Raw genomic sequence first — 19,916 nt, forward strand, 5'->3', positions numbered from 1 at the left:
GTCCTAACGTGTGGATGAAGAAAGAACCTTTACAGTTTGGTAAATTCTTTACTCCAGTTACTTACCTTCTCCCCAGTCTGAGACAAAATGTGTTTATAATTGAAACAAAAACAAAAACAAATAACTCTATGTCATAACTGCAGTACAACAAATGACAAATAGTTAGTCTGGATACATGAGCAATTTGAGAACCAGTGTATTCACATTCACTTCCAGAACACATGGGTCTCAGCATCTATGTAAATGTGAAATATCTTGTGTTTTCTCTCTGGGAGGAGACTAAATTGTGTTGGATTCTCTCCCTCTTGAATATAAAGAAATACTGAGTCATTTTCTTTTTTTTTTTTTTCTTTTTTTTTTTTGAGATGGAGTTTCGCTCTTGTTACCCAGGCTGGAGTGCAATGGCGCGATCTCGGCTCACCGCAACCTCCGCCTCCTGGGCTCAGGCAATTCTCCTGCCTCAGCCTCCTGAGTAGCTGGGATTACAGGCACGCGCCACCATGCCCAGCTAATGTTTTGTATTTTTAGTAGAGACGGGGTTTCACCATGTTGACCAGGATGGTCTCGATCTCTCGACCTCGTGATCCACCCGCCTCGGCCTCCCAAAGTGCTGGGATTACAGGCTTGAGCCACCGCGCCCGGCCCTGAGTCATTTTCTTAACAATTCATTGAATCTTTGTGTGAAATCCAAATTACCTTGCCACTAAAACAACATTCCTGTTCTATCTTTCACATAACTTTAATCTTGTCTTCCAAACCCTCATCATTTCTTTTTCCATCATAAAATGAATTACAGGTGATTTTCACGGAATTAGTTGTTCTTCAGATATAACCGTATTTTAATGGCCTATGGGTAAAATTTTTTAATAAACGTCCCTCTTGGGTACTTCTAATTTATGTGAGTATAAAGTATCCCCAAAAGGCTTAAAGACTCCTGTGTTAAAGAATCTTTTAAATATTCTTGAGCATAGAACACTTTATTCAAACAATATATATTAGCATACAATGGAATGCAGTTTGGAAAAAATACTGTGTAATTATTCTCCTGTTTCTTGACTTCTACATTGTTTGGGAGGAATGAATTTTTTGTATAGAATGTTCTCATGCTTTGGGTTATATTATAAGGATAGATTTCTTATGACTGAAGTAATAGATCAAAATCATACATACTTTTAGACATTTTGTGTAGGAGTTGCTCAATTTCTTGTGAAAAATTTCTCCTGGTTATAACGTCTTTCAGAATGTTTCCTCTTTTGCACATTTGTTTACATTTGTGTCATCATATTTTAAATCTTTGTTAACATGAGTGGAGAAATGGTGTATTTTATTTCATTTGAATTTATTTTATGAAATGTTTGAAGAAAACTATATAACTTATCTTTTATTAACCCTAACATTTATACTTCCATATGCATTTATTCAACTTGAAAACTATTTTTTTTCTATGAAACCTCTTGTTTTAGTTAAAATAGTTATCATTTATTTTTGCTCTTTGCAACCAAAGAAGAATATTAGTATCAAATTTGGACAGAGTTCTCAATTAAACATTTTTGACCTTTAAAAAATAACTTTAAAATTTATTGGGAAGACTCAAAAGACGTGTAGAATATTTTAATGTAGCATAACTAAAAATTAATATTTTTAGGCCACAATAAAATTTAAACAGATGTTATAATAGTTTTCAAGTTGAATAAAAATATATGAATTTCAGAATTTGATTTTGGAAGAATTAGTAAAAAATATTGAAAGTATCAAAATGTTTGATCAAAACAGAGTTACAAGTCACTGTAATATTACATAATATTTAACTAGAGTAATAATCTGAAGACTTTAAAAGCAGTGCAGAAATGTACATGGATTACAAATCTTAATCCTTCAAAAGCTAAGTTTTCCTAAGTAATCCAAAACCCAAGAAAGACAATTCAGGAATTATTTTGATTAAATATAATATTTTTGTTTAGCCAGTTACTAGAAAGTAAAGAAAAACCTTATGCAGTCATTGTTTTCCTTTACAGAAAGCTAATTTACCTAACCTCAAAGTCAAAACTGTTGATAAAGGTACTTGAATTATACTAGACACAGGAAGAATGTATCTAAGGTTATGAATGTACACTATATTATAGAGGAATGTAAACAAGAAAACGAGTATCTTGAGCAGGGAAATACGCAGCATATTATATGCTTAATAACAGCATGGGAAGTTTTCTGATTATGTGGAACAATTTTGACACATAAAGAACAGCCAAGTGCATAGAGTCTAATTATACTGGAGGAAAGCATTGCTTTTCTAGATCTTTAAAATAAGCATTTCAGCATCAGGCCACTAACACAAGAGTTAGAAATGGAAAAATAAGTTACGAGAGTTGAGAAAAAAAAAAAAAGGTTGAAAGAGAGAGTTTTCACCCCAGCCAAAGGAAAAAAAAAATAGTGTTTTAAGGGGAGAAAGAATAGAATGCCATTCTGTTGTGTATGCCTGTGATTATTTATAACCTGCAAATCACGTGCACTGAGATACAGCAAAAGTTGAACTTCTGAGCTATAAATCTGAAAAATTTCAAAAGGAAAACTTTACCTCAAGAAATGAAATTATCATTTTTTAAAAGGCATTTTAAATTTGAAACTAGAAAAATTAAATACATCTCAACAAGAAGTGTGGGAGAAATAGAAACTGTAGATTAGAATATGGCATTGAAGAAACAGATTTTAAAATACAAAAGCAAAACTTGTTGGCAAGTTTATTAAGAGCAGATCAATATTTCAAGATAACCTTGCTTTTAGTAATAAGACTAGGCCCTGTTCCTGTAACAGTGCATCCTTGCCACCAATGTTTAATATTTAGCAAAACACATAAATAATTTCTTTTTAATTTCAGCTTATTGAAGCACACATAAAACTTCCTTTATAGTGCCCATCCTTTACAAATCCTCTTTGACTTGTTTAGACCTTTTATATTTTCTTAACCCACAAGCCATTCATTAAAAAAAAATCTTTTTAATTATTAATTTTATCTTAGGACAAAAATTTATGACATAAGATTATTTCTCATACAAAATTATTTTTTCTTAAACGTATATTTTGATTAGTAGAGCTAAATATATTTTTATCTTGTTTGGACATGACCAATACATTTAATTAAGTTCTATTTGTTAATTTAACATAATTTTAAGATTTTAAATTACATAAAAGCTTAATATATAAACATTTATTTCATTTACAATGAAATAAATAAAATAAACATTTATTTCATTTTATTTAGCTTTCTAACAATTACACCTAGATTACTTATGAAAATTGAGTATTTACACAGAGCTAATCATTATTGTAAGTTACTCTTTTATAAACAAATGTTACAACCTATTAATATCAAGTGTTTACCTAAGTAAAAATTTTAAAGTTAAATGCATAGGTATATTGTCAGTAACTCAGAAAATACAACTGTTTTTATTAAATCAGCAAAATCAAATTAATTGTTTTTATCAAAGAACTGCATAAACAAAGACCATTTTCTTTTAGTCTGAGTTTATAACTTCATGACCTTAAAACATCTAGCAGAGGCAAATACAAAATGGTTTGACCAGTAAAGACAGGTAAAAATGTACATGCACTACTATAAAAACATTTCTAATTTTATCAGCAATCTTAAAACCAGTTAATTTATCAAAGATGTATTTAACTTATATAAGCAAAAAAAAAAAATAAAAAATACATTTGAATTAATTACTATACATTTGACATGAGCACTTATTTATTTAAATGTATTCCTTAAAAGATTTCTGGCTGACTGCCAGATTTTATCATGTAGTCACAACATACAACATAATACATGTTCATGTGGCTAAATATATTAAACACACATATATACACATAAATGAAGGTCTTATAGCTTTTACTTTAGACTTTTAGTTATGAGATACTAAAACATATAAACTCATTGGTTTATAAAAGACAGTAGGATCCAAATTATTTTTCTGACAAAATGAGATAAGGTTAACCTTTAAGATTTTTAAAACTAGATAATCGGACAAAGAATAGTTAACTTAGAAAATGTGACTGCATGCCAAGAAGATAAGAGGTACTCTAACAAGGTCTGCATGGTATTTTCTTAGTCTCATGTCTTTGTCCTTGCAGATAAGAATGGTGCCATTTCTTTTAATATAGGTAGGGTATCTTTCTCATGGAAATATTTTCTTTTGCTTTTAAGAAACAGCATAAATGTCAGATAATTTTTTTATATCTGCTGGTTTTCAATTGTTTTTACTTAAATAGTCTATGCCAAAATAGCTTAAGAATTTTGGAAACAGAGAGGTTAGCTTAAGAAGCATAAAGGGAAGGAAGTGTAGGAAGAGGAAGGGTAAATCTCCAGAGAGGAAGCCAATACGATCTCACCTAGCTTTGAGACAGTATTTAGCAGCAAGGTAAATTTTGAGTCCTAAATCTTGTTGGTTTGTTTTTTCTTTTCCTTTTTTTTTTTTTTTTTTTTTTTTTTTTAAGTGTCAGTGTATCAGTTGAGATGTTAGTCTTATTTGGAGTGTATGAATTTTTAGCCATGGCCTCCTTTTAGTATAGTTTTAAGAACGTCGGACTGTTTGAATGAACATGTTACCAACTGGAGCCACAGAAAATATTTTGGCATATCTTTGCACTTTGTAACTCCAATTATAAATAAATTTTTCAAGGTGATTTAGTTTAATTTCAAATAAACAAAAGCCAATTGAATGCAAGTGCTGATTATGCAAAATTTAAATAAACACAAACATTGATGGAAAACAAAGTACATAGAAGAATAATAAGCTACCTTCTTCAACCCAAGTAAAAAAAAAGTCCTTTCACTGACACCCAACCCAAAGGGAAAAATCCCTTCAGGGAGACCTGAAGCTGAGGTATGCCACAAGGAAAAGAGTCATCCCCATCGGGAGATCTCTCAACCAAGGAGTAAAATACCTTGCTTAAACACGAAACGTAATACACCTCCCTAACCAAATCCACCCCCCCAAAAAAGGGGACAGGACTCAAAAAAATGGGGAGTTTTTTCCAAGAGAGATTCACCAGGGGGAAAAAAGGCAACTCAGGAAAACAGGAAGGGATCAAGGGGCCGAATATAGATACCTCATTCTATAGTTCTTCGCAGTGATTCCTCCTGAGGTGATTCAGCTTTGGAACTGTACTTCTGACACCAAGTATGTTTAAGTCAGATAAAATGTATTTTTTATTTTTTGAGTCAGAGTTTTGTTCTTGTCCCCCAGAAGGGAGTGCAATGGTGCGATCTCGGCTCACTGCAACCTCCACCTCCTGGGTTCAAGTGATTCTCCTGCTTCAGCCTCCCTAGTAGCTAGGATTACAGGTGTGGGCCACCACATTCAGCTAATTTTGTATTATTAGTAGAGATGGGGTTTCACTATGTTGGCCAGGCTGGTCTCGAACTCCTGACCTCAGGTGATCCACCTACCTGAGCCTCCTAAAATGCTGGGATTAGAGGATTGAGTCACTGCACCCTGCTGAGACAAATTTTTAAATTTAAAATGTTTTGTCTGGGAAGCAAGAATTGTAATTTGGGGAATACACATAGATTGGGTGGTCTTCAGCATGTCTGAAAAACAAAGAGAAGGTTAGCGGGATTACAGAAAAAATAAGTATTGCATATTGTCTTGAAAGTTAATTGGCACCAGTTAAGTTTTGAGGAGCTGGCAAACTTCTATTGGTGAGTGATAACAGTGTGTAAAACTAGTCTTAAGAGTCACAGCAGGCTGGATGCGGTGGCTCATGCCTGTAATCCCAGCACTTTGGGAGGCTGAGGCAGATAGATCATCTGAGGTCAGGAGTTCGAGACCAGCCTGGCCAACATGGTGTAATCTCATTTCTTCTAAAAATACAAAAACCAACCAGGTGTGGTGGTGGGCACTTGTAATTCCAGCTACTCAGGAGGCTGAGGCAGGAGAATCGATTGAATCAGGAAAGGGAAGGTTGCAGTGAGCTTAGATTCTGCCATTGCACTCCAGCCTGTGCAACAAGAGTGAAACTTCATCCTCTCGACTGACTCCTCTTAAAAGAAAAAAAAAAAGAGCCACCACAGATTGTTTCAGTAGCTGTTAGATAAAACTGGTTTCAATTACAACAGGCAGCTTCAGCAGCTGGGTTTGTGGAAAATGTAATTCTAGGAGTAGGTGCTATGTGCCCTAAGTGTTTTATTACCCTGGCCTCGTTGATGGCATTGGCGGCCACTGTGGGGACACCAGCTGTAGCAGGGGAGGTACAGCCAGTGCTGTGCACTCCACAGAGCCAGTGGGGGCTGGCAATCGGTGATCCCAGCTGGAGTGCCAAGCCCTACCGAGTTGGTGGGGCAGAAGCCTGCAGTCCTGGGCATCTCTGCACTCTGGGATCCCAAGAAGCCTGCTTCCTCCACAGGCTCAGAAGTTCCTGCTCCTGCTTCCCGCCTCTTCCTGCTCCCTGACACGCTATCTGGTGCAGAGCAAAATTGTGCCTGAGCCCAGGCACTGCAGCAACCCAGCCAGATGTGTGCATGCTCAGGGCAGCACTGACACGCTGGCCCCCTGGTGCCTTCACTCCCTCCAGATTTTGGGTGCTAACGAGAATGGGAAGGAAGTCGGGGAGCTTAAGGTCAGGGCAGCTGAAGGCAGCTTAGCACAGACCTACAGATGCTCCACAGCACAGAGACCTTGAGCGTCAGGAACCTCATGTTAATGGTGACAGGAGGCAGACAGGTGCCTAGGCAGGAAGGGGTGGGTCCCCAGTGAAACCCCACCTTCAAGCCAGGGATGGCCTGAAGCCTGGGGCTGCCAATTCCACGTGAAGTCCAGGACCCAGAGTGAGAACTTCATTGATGCCTTTTGGTGGATGGGATGGTGCTTTATTCAGGCACACCCGTGACCACCCATGGACCAATCAGCACGCACTTCCACTAAACCCCGGGAGTTACTCTTCGGAATGACCGGCCATGACCTGCCGATGGAAAGGAGCTACCCACTTAGGGTCTCCTGAGAGCTGCTCTGTCACTCAGTAAAGCTCCTCTCTGCCTTGCTCACCCCCAGTTGTCCATGTAACCTCATTCTTCCAGGATGCAGGACAAGAACTCAGGAGCCACCAAACAGCCAGAGCAAAAGGAACTGTAACTACATTCCTAGCCAGCTCATCAAGCTGCAGTTGGTGACACACTCCTGGACTGCAGGAGTAAAGAGTAGTGACCCTCCTGGGGGTCCAGACTTTGGGATTCCCCTAGCCAGAGAGGCTGTTACACTATAGGCCTCCTGCTGTCTGGGTTGGACAGCCACCGCCCCACATGACAGGAAGCAGTGGTGGGGCGGGGGCAGCCTAGGATGGTGGAGTTGAAAAACCTGTAACACAAATGGGCTGCAACATGCTCCACACCCTCCTCCCACCATACTGTGGGCTATAAGAAGAGAAGAGCTGCAGCCCTATTGGGGGCCCAGACTTCAGGGCTCCTAAGCCTGGGCTGTGACAAGCTGAAACACCCTCCTGGGGGCTCTGTGGTTCCTAGCATCTCAAGGCTTTCAGACGCCACCATGTTTCCCAGCGCCAGCAGCAGAAGCTGCTTGTGGTATGCCTGGTTCAGCTACGGCCTCCCACACAGCCAGTGCCTATGTCTGCTCCTGGAGCTGCTCATCCAGCCCAGCTGATGCACCTGGCTGTGCCCAGTGGCCAGACCCTGGACTTGCTGGCTCACACACCCCTTGCCACTCAGCTTTTCTTTTAGTTTGTATTTCGATAACCAGCTTTTGTCTATTTTTAAGATTATTATATTTTTAGATATATGTTTCTCAAGAGACGTCATTGTATTGTGCTCTTTTAAAATCCAAATCCTATTTCTTTTTTAATAGAGACATTTAAAAGCATTTACATTCACTTTTGTAATGTTATCCTTAGCTTACTTTTTGCTACTTAATTATCAATTTTCTCTAATGTTGTCTTCTTATTTTTGTTGTTGTTGTTATTTGTTTTTCTCTTTTGCTGGTGGTTTAGGATTTATTATCTATTGAAACAATTTAGTAGTTCAAAATTTCTATTTTTGTTTATCCTGACTCATTTTTAGAAACATTTTTAATGCTTACCTGATTATTACATTAAAATCTGGGCACTCATTTTACCTATACTTTATAGAAAAAAAAATTACATTTAATCCACTTAAAATGAGGTTAAAATGAGGTTTTATGAAACCTTTTTTATAAAACTACATTTGGGTTTTTTTTTTGTATTTTAATTTTAAGTTACCTTGTGTATATATATTTTTCAAATTTAATCATTTCTATATTAATTAAGGCAGTTTAAGTGATTTTTTAAAGTGTTTACACTAGGAACATAGTTACTGTATATATTACTATGATTGTTGAGGGGCTTTTCTAATCACAATTTGCAGGCTATATTTTCTCTTTAATATACATGTGATTGTATTGTGTGAATAACACTTTAATCAATCAAGTTATTCTAGTGTAGAAGCTGTCCAATAGTGGCTTTTCCTTCCATCAGCTAAAATAGGTTCCTAGTGCTATGTCAGGGAGTGAAGCCATTGCTCTGAGTGTTGGCTGCCTCTCTGAGAAACATCATCAACATTTGACTCAGTAACTGCATCATGTCTTTCCCATGATGGTAATTGGGAGTACAACAGATTCTCTAGCACAGCAGTCCCCAACATTTTTGCCACCAGGGACTGGTTTTGTGGAAGAAAATTTTTTCACGAACCCAGGTGTGGTGGGAAAGGGTGATTTGGGGATGATTCCAGTGCATTACATTTATTGTTAACTTTATTTTTATTATTATTACATAATGACATAATTATACAATGCACCATAATGTGGAATCAGTGGGAGCCCTGAGCTCATTTTCCTGCAACTAGACAGTCTCATTTGGAGGTGATGGAAGACAGAGACAGATTATCGAACATCAGATTTTCATAAAGAGCAAGCAACCTAGATCCCTTACATGTGCAGTTCACAATAGGGTTCATGTTTCTATGAAAAACGAATGCTGCTGCTTATATGACAAGAGGCAGAGCTCAGGTGGTAATGCAAGTGAGGGGGAGAGGCTGCAAATACAGATGAAGTAATGTAAGTGATGGGAAGCTGCTGTAAATGCAGATAAGCTTTGCTCACCGGTCTGACACTCGCCTCCTGCTATGCGGCCCAGTTCCTTAGAGTCTGCAGGCAGGTACTGATCCATGGCCCAGGGGTTGGGGATGCCTGCTCTAGCAGACAGGTGAATCTGAAGAAATGTAGTTACCATTCTCTAGTATTTGCATATACACGTCCTGTTTTGAAATTAGTGAGGAGAAAGAAGTAGATGGGGATGGAGGACACAGCTGGAGGAGGCAGGCAAAATAGCTGGAGGGATTTGTTTACAATATTCACATTGATTTTTTTTTAATAGGGGTGTTCTCTTTCCCCTCCCACAAGAATCTTGAGTTTTTGAATCAGGCTTCCCCATAGTATAACTTTTCTGTTTAGGATTGTCTTGTTTAGCTTCCTGGATTGTGGCAACTATGATTTTTTGCCTGCCTTTTAGATGCCTTGTCGGCTGCCTTTTCAGCTGCCAGAGAAGCCTGTTTTCTGTTTTTCATGGTCTCCATTGTCAAAAACCTTTTGAGCTATTTCCAGGAGTTGGGAAATGTTCATTCCAATGAATCCCTCAAGTTTTTATAACTTTCTCTGATTATCAGGAACTGCCTGGGCCACAGATGCCTAATTAATAGCATGGCTATTTTTAGGAGAGGCTGGATCAAATGGGGTGTATATTCCATAGGCCTCCTGGAGGTGTTTCAAAAACACTCCAGGTGACTCATTGGGCCCCTGGAAACTTCAGTTGTCTTAGACAGATTCATGGGTTTTCGAGTTGCTCCTTTAATACCTGCAAGGAGAGACCAGTAGAAATCGTTCAAAGCTCTACTCCCCCCTGAGGTATATGTGTCCTAGTAAGGCCGAGCAGAAAGAAAAACTTCCTCTAGGAGGTCTCGGGCTCCCTCCTCCGGCATATGGCTGTACCAAGGAAAAACTTTCTGGCCTTCCTTCAAATATGGTCCCTATCCTCCAATGTAAACAAAGGATCAGGAGCAGCTGTTGACAATCATCCTAGGTGGGCTGGTGAGTCTGGAGTATGGTCTCACCCAGTGAGGTTAGGACCCAAGGTTTCTCTGAGAAAGATGGTTTCTGAGCGTTTCATTTGTACAAGTCAGAAATAGAAAAGGGAACATAGACTAGTTACTGCCAAGTGGGGGTGGTGCCTCTCTTAAGAGAACAAGTGGGGCAGCTGCCTCTGGTTCATAGCCAGGAGGTGACTGGTGGGGAGGGAGCTGTGCGTTGGGGCAAAGGAGAGGTCCGGCTCAGATCAATGGGGTGGGTGTTTTGGATCCACCAGGGGTCAATGAAACTGTCACACCAATCACTGGGGCATGGACCATGGCAATCCAATTGCCAGCAACTCTTATGATGCCAAAAACCTCAGAGGGGGTTGTTCCATATGGAACTCCCCATAACAACACCCAATTTGTTTTTCACAGAAAAGGTAGGAGACAGCCAGGCCAAATGGCAGATGAGAGATTTTACTTCCTGAGATAGGATTTCTCTACTGATGACCTTGAAGAAGTTTTCGCCCAAACGTCTTGAGCAAAAAGGACAATGGGACATACAAATTTAAATGTTAGAGACAAACAGGACAACAGACATGAGATATGCGAACTCAAATGTTAGGCACAAAACAGGACAACTGACACTGGGGTAGATAAGATAAATTATTATGGCAGTTTTTCAAGGACAAACAAGGGAAAGGGAGTCTCGTATTGTGATGGCTCAGATGCTGCCTATCTGTGCCCCTTGTGGGGACTTAGGTGCCTCTTGGCATAAACAGGTTGCTATAAACCCCCAGGCATAGCCCAATGCAGTCTTTAAGACATATAAGGTCACCACGGAACCACAAGTTACGGCTCACTTGGACTCTGTAGCTTTCGTCGTGGAGCCACAGACTGGATCCTTAGACGCAAACCTCTAAGGTTCCCATGCACTCACACATGCACGCACGCGCACGTGCGTGCACACACACACACACACACACACACTCAGAGGTTATGACAGTTTTTGCACTTTTTGTAAACCAGTCAGGATCCCAGAAAAATTTCCTTTTCCTCAGAAATTTCTCAAACCAGTCAGAAATTAGAATATAGAGAAATTTCTCAAATCAGTCAGGAATCAGAATACAGGAGTCAATCCTGGTGTCCCTGGCAACTAAATGACTGATTGACTTTTTAATGAATGACCCTTGCTAGGGTGTGCCTCCGGAAATAACCTGGTCAGGCCTGACTTACCTTCTCTGTGGAGCAGGACTGATGACTCCGAAGAATAATTTGGTGGGGCGTGCTGGGGGTCTCCTCTGGAAAGGGGTGGCCTATGGGGCCCTGGAACATCTCAGGTGGCACCTCCTCTGTAGTTCACCTCCACCTGGGGGAGCCTGGATTGAGTCTGGTCCATGCCCAGTTGGGTAATAAATCTAGCTGGGACCACCAAATGTTATAACCGAGCTAGTTGTTAGGAAAGCGCCACACTCTGAAATCTGATTGTGAGTCCTTTATTGCCAGCGACCGAGAGTCAGCTCACACATCTCTTGGCCCCAAGGAAGGGGATTGATTCCTTTTTATACCTTGCTTAAGAAAGGTAAGGGGGAGTCTAGTCGAAGCAGAATTTTACAGCAGCAGAACAAGCAAGTTGGCGGGGAGGCTGCTAACTAGGGGGCAGGTGGCTCCCATGATTGTTGATTAACTAAGGAGAGTATACACAAGTGGTTCCCATGATTGCTGGTTACCAAGCGGGTATTCACAATAGCAAGTGGGCTTGTTAAGCAGGATATAGTTCCAATGGTTATGTTTCTATAGCTCTAAGTACACATGACCCAGCACAGGAACATGACCCAGATACACACTCAAAGGAGAAATGGTGGGAGGGGTGAGGCAGAGGCTAAGATGGAGTCTGTATGACTCTCAGCAAAATGGAGTCTGTCTGGCTAACACAGGGTAAGTTAGCACATTAAATCCATCCTGCAGATATATTTTAATTCGTCCATATAAGGGTTTATGTTTAATGGTAAAATAAATCTAACAATATAAAGTTGCCATTATGATAATTTTAAGTACACTCTTCAGTGGCATTAAGTATGTTCATATTGCTGTGCAACCACATTACTATCTAACTCCAGAACCTTCTCATCATCCCAAATTAAAATTTACTCATTAAATAATAATTTCCCATCTCTCTCCCCAGACCCTGGTAACCACTATCGGCTTTTTGTCTCTATGAATTTGACTGCTCTAGGTACCTCACATGAGTGGAATCATGAAATATTTGTTCTTTTGTGCTTGGCTTATTTCACTTCGAATAATGCTTTCACAAGGTTCATACATGTTGTGGTATATATCAGAACTTTCTTATGTTTTAATGCTGAATAATATTCCATTGTATGTATATGTCATATTTTGTATATTTATCCATCTGTTCATGGATATTTGGGTTGTTGCTACCTTTTGGTTATTTTGTGAGTAATTCTGTTCTGAACAGTGGTCTGCAAATATCTCTTCAAGTCTCTGCCTCTGCTTTCAGTTCTTCTGCGTATGTACCTACAGGCAAAATAACTAGATCAATGATAATTCTATGTTTAATTTGGAGGAGAATCTACAAACTGTTTTCCACAGTGGTTGCACCCTTTTACATTTTTCTTTCCAGAAATGTATGAAGATTCCAGCTTTTTCCCTTTTGGAAATGGAATTTCTCTCTTGTTGCTCAGGCTGGAGTGCAATGGTGTGATGACAGCTCACTGCATCCTCCAGCTCTCAGGTTTAAGCAATTCTCCTGCTTCAGCCTCCCAAGCAGCTGTAATTACAGGCGCCCATCACCATGCCCAGCTAAATTTTGTATTTTTAGTAGAGATGGGTTTCACCGTATTAGCCAGGCTGGTCTTGAACTCCTGACCACAGGTGATCCACCCGCCTCCACTTACCAAAGTGCTGAGATTACAGGCATAAGCCACCATGCCCTGCCCCATTGTGGTTTTAATTTGCATTTCTATATAGTGTTTTGAGACATTATGAAAAGGTAGTCAATATTGAAATACCTAAAGATTTTATATGGAAACCTTGAATTCCAGTTTTCTTGAAAAACTGGAAGCTGTGATAGTATATATTTCTACTTTCAGCCATGAACAGAGAAGTGGTAGCCCTTGTTAGAAGGACACGTATTCTCAGACCAGAGAATACGTGTCCTTCTAAAAATTTCCATTTTGCTTCAAGCCACCCTATATGGCCCGTTCATTTATGTTATTTGCATACCCACACAAATAGTAATTCTGCAGTCTTTGTCATTTAGTCATCCCAGACAACATTTGTTTTCATCTGTGATTAGTCAATAGATACTCTGATATTTAGTTGCTATCAAGTGATATTTAGTTGCTATGCTGTGACAATAGTAGGCACAGGTCATAAAATGTAACTTAGCATGCTGAGTGAAATTACAATATTTCAGTTGTTATTGCCATTTTAGATCAATAAACATAAAGTTTGTGGGCAGATTTTCACTTAGAATGTGTCTTAAATTCAAATTATCCCCAGGAGTGTTGCTATTTTGAGTGTTTAAAAAAATCTAATTAAATTAAAAAAAAAAACAACAAAAACATTTGGAAATTGCCTACAGTACTTGCACAAGAGGTTTCTGTAAAAAACACAAAAGAGTAAATAGCTATTTTAATGGGAAAATCATACACCCATGAAGTCTATTTTTCTTTTCTTTGACTGTAACGAGGCAGGTTAGGCTGGGGTCTATTGACAGCCACAAAAAACCAGTACCTCCACAGTGTCTGCTTGAATTCATTGAAACTTTTCCTTTCTGTTAAGGAAAGGAGAGAGATAAGATAATAATAGCAATGATATGATGCATCTGTTTCCCTGCATGGCCTGTTTTGAGCCCATTCAGAAGGAGGAATTAAAGGCAGAAATGTGTAGAGTAATTTTGGGAAAGTCAAAATTGCATTGGGAAAAAGGAAAACATGTGTTGCACGGAATTAGAGATAGTAGTTTTTGCTTCTCTGTACAGAAAACAACAATGCAGCCATAAGCTTAAAATCATTTGTTAATGTTTGGTGATAGCCACCTTTGCATGAATATTATTGATTTTTCTGATGAGCACCACCAATGTCGAGGCTTCTCCGAATAGCTTAGTGGGAAGAGGAATTGGATAAGCAGAAGACAGAGCAGGAGAACAAGATTAGAGCAGAGGCTGTGCAGTAGCTATAGTTGAAAGAGTGATGCGTTGATCCATCATGTGAAAAACCTATCTGGGAACAGTCAGAAAAAATAAGGACACTTTGGAAGGTTCTAATCTTCAAGAATATATTCTGAAGACTCTTGCCATTATTTTGAAAGGAAAGAAATCTACAAAGTTACTTGGAATTATTGGGTTACTAATTTTTATCAGTTAAAATGCCGTCTGTCGCACATAACAAACAAGATTCTTTTTTTCAATGGGATTGAAACAGTGAGAAAAATGGTATATTGCATAACAGAAATCCAGAGCAAATACAGTGTTAAGGAATAGTTCACATTTCTGCAATCATTTTGATTTTGCCTTTCTCCCAGGGTGGTTATGCTAAGTCTGGTAGTGGGGAACATGCAGCCATTCCAGGTACCATATTTAGCTGTGTTTCTGAGAAAAATAATAAGGGAAAATATTGACGGAGGCCCTCATAGAGTTGTCTTTGAATGTCATTGGCCAGAATTAGGTGAAATATCCAACTGTGATAACACAGTGATTGAGGAAATAAGAGTTTTGAGCTTTGGATATATCAGAATTCCCTTCTGGGGTAAGGAGCAGAGGTCACCTTCTCCTAAGTCACATGGCATACAGAATTAAGTTGAACAGAGAAAAGGAATTCAAACATAAACAGATGAAATAGAAGTTACTAAGACAATTAGCAGTGTCCATATTTCTTTAATTTTCCACTCTACTTCTCCCATTATTTCCATATATTATTATTTGGGGGGTGTATTAGCATTTGTAAGCTGTCTTTATTGCTGTTTAGTATTAAAAATTATGGTGAGAATATGCATGCCAAAGTAAATAAAGGGGAATTTCTGAATGAGAGAGAGTTTGGTAGGTAGAAAAGAGTTACATGACCTTGCTATAATGATTTAATTATTTATACAACTTTGCTATAGAATACTGCTTTAGATATTGGAATGGATGTAGCTGAGAATAGAAATCTATAATTATTTCATTCTTTATTTTTGCAGTTCAATGCTTTCATATGAATAGCACTAATAATCTGTTAAGAACAGATCGTGTATCACCTACCTTTCCTTTGCATAACTCCTAACATGTTAAGTTCAATATAAATTCATATTTATAGTCAATCTTATTTATGAGAGCATTATTTTTCTAAAAATTTACCTTAAACATATTTGTACATGTACAATGTATTTACATTTTTATGTTCTTAATTATTAAGTAAGTCTATACTCATTAAAAAGTTTACAAAAGAATTACAAACAACAATTTCTGAAATAGTTGTCTTTCCTTTTATGCAAATAGAATTAAGAAAATGTATAAGGTGATAATTTTTATTTAACTTTCACAATTTGTTCCAATAACTGAGATATCTACAAAGTAACATTGTTTAATTATATGTGTTTCCAGAGGAAACAGATTTTGAGATATGCGTTGTGATCTCAAAACATATGTGTCAGGCCAGGATTTGTGTTAAAGAAGATGTGACAGAAAGTCCTACTAATAGGTTCCATGTAAATATCAAAGCAAGAAAAATTGATTTTTCCCATTAGAAGGAAAGCAAGAAAATTTGCTTGCTGCATTATAGGAAGTGTGGTTCTTGAGATGATGGTAAGGGAAACTTTAAAGAAACATTGTATTGAAAGCCTCAGAAACCACTGAGTGGCCACTTACATTTGCTTGGTAATAGCAGTTGTTTGGGGGAAAATATACAGTACAATTATTTTATTAACTCTAATCTGCTGTAAAATTTTTTGCAGAAAGTAATAAGTATCTATGTTAACTTACAGTATTGGGGTAAGGGCAAAGATATGCAATTTATTGCTAGTCCATATTATGGATGATGCCTTAATTTCTTTCTCTTCTTTCTTTCTTTTTTTTTTTTTTGAGGCAGAGTCTTGCTCTGTCAGCAGGCTGGAGTGCAGTGGCGCCATCTCAGCTCACTGCAACCTCTGCCTCCCGGGTTTAGGCAATTCTCCTGCCTCAGCCTCCCAAGTAGCTGAGACTACAGGTGTGCGTCATCACTCCCAGCTAATTTTTGTATTTTTAATTGGCCAGGATGGTCTCGATCTCTTGACCTCATGATCTGCCTGCCTCGGCCTCCCAAAGTGCTGGAATTACAGGCGTAAGCCACTGCATCTGGCACACACGATGCCTAAATGTCAAGGGAGCTTGATTGAACTTCATTGCAGTACTTGAAAAAAAAAACTTTTCTGTAAATTATTCAAATTATACAGTTTAATGTTTTTAATTAGCTATGCTTCATTGATTTCTAAGATTATTTAAATCAGGGATGCACATTTTTATAACTTTATTTTTATATTAATCATATTTCTAATTAGCTTGCAGTCCCATATAATTTCTTGATAACATGATAGACTCCTTGAAAATCCTTAAGATACATTTAACTAAATTTTCGTCACAATTGACAAGCTGAAATTTTACCTGATAATGAAATTTTTTAAAGTACCTGAAAATATACTAATTATTTTTTCTCAAAAAGATTTAAAGTGGTCATTAATTACTGCATTTGATATTTTATCTCTTGTCATTTCTAGTTATTCTGTTAAGATGGTAAATACACAGCTGTGATGCTGTCCATTTATAGTGAGCCACTAAGTTTGCAATACTTGATTTGAAATTTGAATGCCAGGTGGCAAAACCCTAATTAGAAATATATGTAGAACCTGCAACTCATTTAAAAGTTCAGTAGATTTAAATTGTGCTTAGCTATAAATATGTGATCATTATGAGAAGTTTTACATAGAAGTGCAAGTAGCCTATAAATACCTTTACATTTTCCGTGATAATGTGGATGCTGCTATAAAATTGAAAATATACTGTGGTAATTTTTATCCAATTTGTAGTTCTTTGCTTTTAACATTGGTAACACACTGATGCACACGAAGCTCTCTTGCTCATTTGATTAAAACATCACCATATCTAGGTCCAAAACTGCTTATTTCAAATGTATGTCCTATCATTTTATAATAAAGTTATTTTTTACACCTAAACGTATAGAAAAAACTTTAAAAGCATTTTAAAGTTTTTTTCTATACGTTTAGGTGTAAAACTTCAAGTATTTTAAATCTATTATAAAACAAAACTTTATTTCTAACTCACTAGATGACAAGTACTCTTCTACATGAGTGATAATAAGACACAAATCTTACAATGAAGTTTGCTTATAGAAGAAGTACATGTTCCCTTGTGCTTTCTTAATATTCTCAATGCTTTAAGCAATAATTTTCTTCTCTAGTCTTATGAAAATTATTTTTGTAAATAATTTTTGTGTTTGAAAGTTGCAAGAAATGCAACAGCCCCTGTGGTAGATTTCAATGGATATGGTATTTTGCAATTCATCACAACAAAGAGTGGAACCTATTTTCCCACCCATTGAATCTTGATTAGCCTTTGGGACTTGGATTGACCCATAGAATAAGGGGGAAGTAACAATTACAAGAATTCTGGAACTTAGGGTATATGAGATCTTACAACTTCTGCATTTGCCCTTTTGAAATATGATGCCATGTAAAAATGCTAGTTGGGTTTACTGGGGGATAGAGGGACACATAGAGGTGTATAAGACAGGACCAGCTGCCAGACAAATGAGTGAGACCATCCTACCCCATCCAGTCCAATAGAGCCATCAGATGACTGCAACTATTTAGGGTCATCCTAGTTGAGACCAATATGACAACTAGCTACCTGAGCCCAGATCAAGTTGTTATCCTGCAGACTCTCTAGCAAATAAATGGATGTTCTAATTCACCAGGTTTTGAGGTGGCTTATACCTTAGCAATAGTTAACTGAAACTGACATATACTCTTGCTTTAATGTAGACTCATTAGTCTCCACTGCCTCCATAAATCAGAATTTGTTCAAAGTTCATCTGTTCCAGTCTTATGACATACCTATCAAAATTGTCAGCAATTCCTTTTCCAATATGTACACTATTTCTATTCTCATGTGTAGACATTTTTTCATCCTTATGAAGAAAATTCCCAATCTTCCCACTAAGCCTCGTAAGGAAAACTAGAAAAAAATAGACGTTAGAAAAAGAGAAGCAAATACATAGTATCTGTGCCACAAATTCCTCTCTGGCACATAAAACTGACATCACTAATTTAGCATTTTTTTTCATGCAGTAATTGCATCATTTTGGAATAACAATTGATCTAAACTGGCACATAAGATACATTTTCTTGTATCTATCCATTCAATTAATGGCTTCTGCCACACTGGGACTATTCTAAATTCTTAGTTGAATCTTTCATCATTGCGATGTAAATTATCTTGGTTATGTAAAACTATTGCAGTTTTAACCTCATAACTCTTATTTTAGGACAGCATTATATTTAGTACATTTTCCCTGTTCTGTCATGTTTCTAAATTTCATTTTGCCTTGACAGTGTTTGAGAAAAAAAATATCTCTTTTGCTTAATCATTGATTTTGGTATACCATGATTTGACCAAGAATTTCAGAGTTAATATAAAAAGCTGAGGATACTAACTATGAAATCAGTGTTTCATAAATATTCCTCAGAAATTATTAAATTTAGTCTTTTAAAATATTTGATTTTTCTTTTTACTTTATCCCTTTGAAAATGTGATAAAACTGATAAAAATATTTACCTAACATAAAGTAAAAATGCCTGTGAATAAAAGATAAATGTAAAATATAACTGATAAAAAGCATGCTCAATAATCTGAGAAGTCCATTTGGAGCATTCATCATCTCCAGTCACATTCTGAAATCTCACAGTTATTTCAATGGCAGTTTAGTTAAGTGAGATAGAATATTATTTGTCTTTCTTTTTTGCTTGTGCTTTTGAGGTCATATCCAAAAAAAATCATTTCTCAAACTAACTTCAACAAGCTATTTCCTTGTTTTCTTCCAGTAGTTTTGTAGCTTCAGATGTTATATTTAAGTCTGTATCCCATTTTGAGTTGATTTATTTATAAGGTATGAGATAAAGGTGCAATGCCATTCTTCTGTCTGTGGATATCTAGTTTTTCCAGGACCATTGATTGAAGAAACTATCCTTTCTCATTGTATGTTCTTGGTACCTTTGTCAAAAAATTAATTGAGCAAAAATACATGAGTTTATGAGTTTTTTTTTTCCTAAAATCTCATCCTACTTCATTGGTCAATGTGTCTGTTTTTATACCAGTACTATACTGTTTTGATTTAAGTAGCTTTATAATACATTTTGAAATAAAGAAATTTGATGCCTCCAACTTTGTTCCTCTTGCTCAAGATTGTTTTGGCTATTTAGCATCTTTTGTACTTCCATATAAATTCCAGTTTTTTAATATATATATGTGTATATATATATAAAAATACATGTATATATATATACACACCTATATATAATACATATGTATTATATATAATTATGTATTATATATAATTATGTATTATATATAATTATATTATACATATTATATATATAATTATATTATATATAATTATATTATATACATATATAATTATATTATATATATTATATATAATTATATTATATACATATATAATTATGTATTATATATTTATATATGTATATATAAATTACATAATTATATATGTATTTTATATATATATATAATACACCTATAATACAATATAGGTAT

General features: G+C 36.7%; 1 long non-coding RNA gene across 2 annotated transcripts in view; it reads left to right on the forward strand.

Annotated features, from left to right (window-relative positions):
* LOC141584283 (uncharacterized) overlaps positions 1–19,916 on the forward strand; it is a 162,625-nt gene that overhangs the window by 47,984 nt on the left and 94,725 nt on the right. The gene's annotated exons all lie outside the window — the stretch shown is intronic.

This window comes from Saimiri boliviensis, chromosome 4 (genome assembly GCF_048565385.1).
Source record: "Saimiri boliviensis isolate mSaiBol1 chromosome 4, mSaiBol1.pri, whole genome shotgun sequence".
NCBI classification, from domain to species: Eukaryota; Metazoa; Chordata; class Mammalia; order Primates; family Cebidae; genus Saimiri; species Saimiri boliviensis.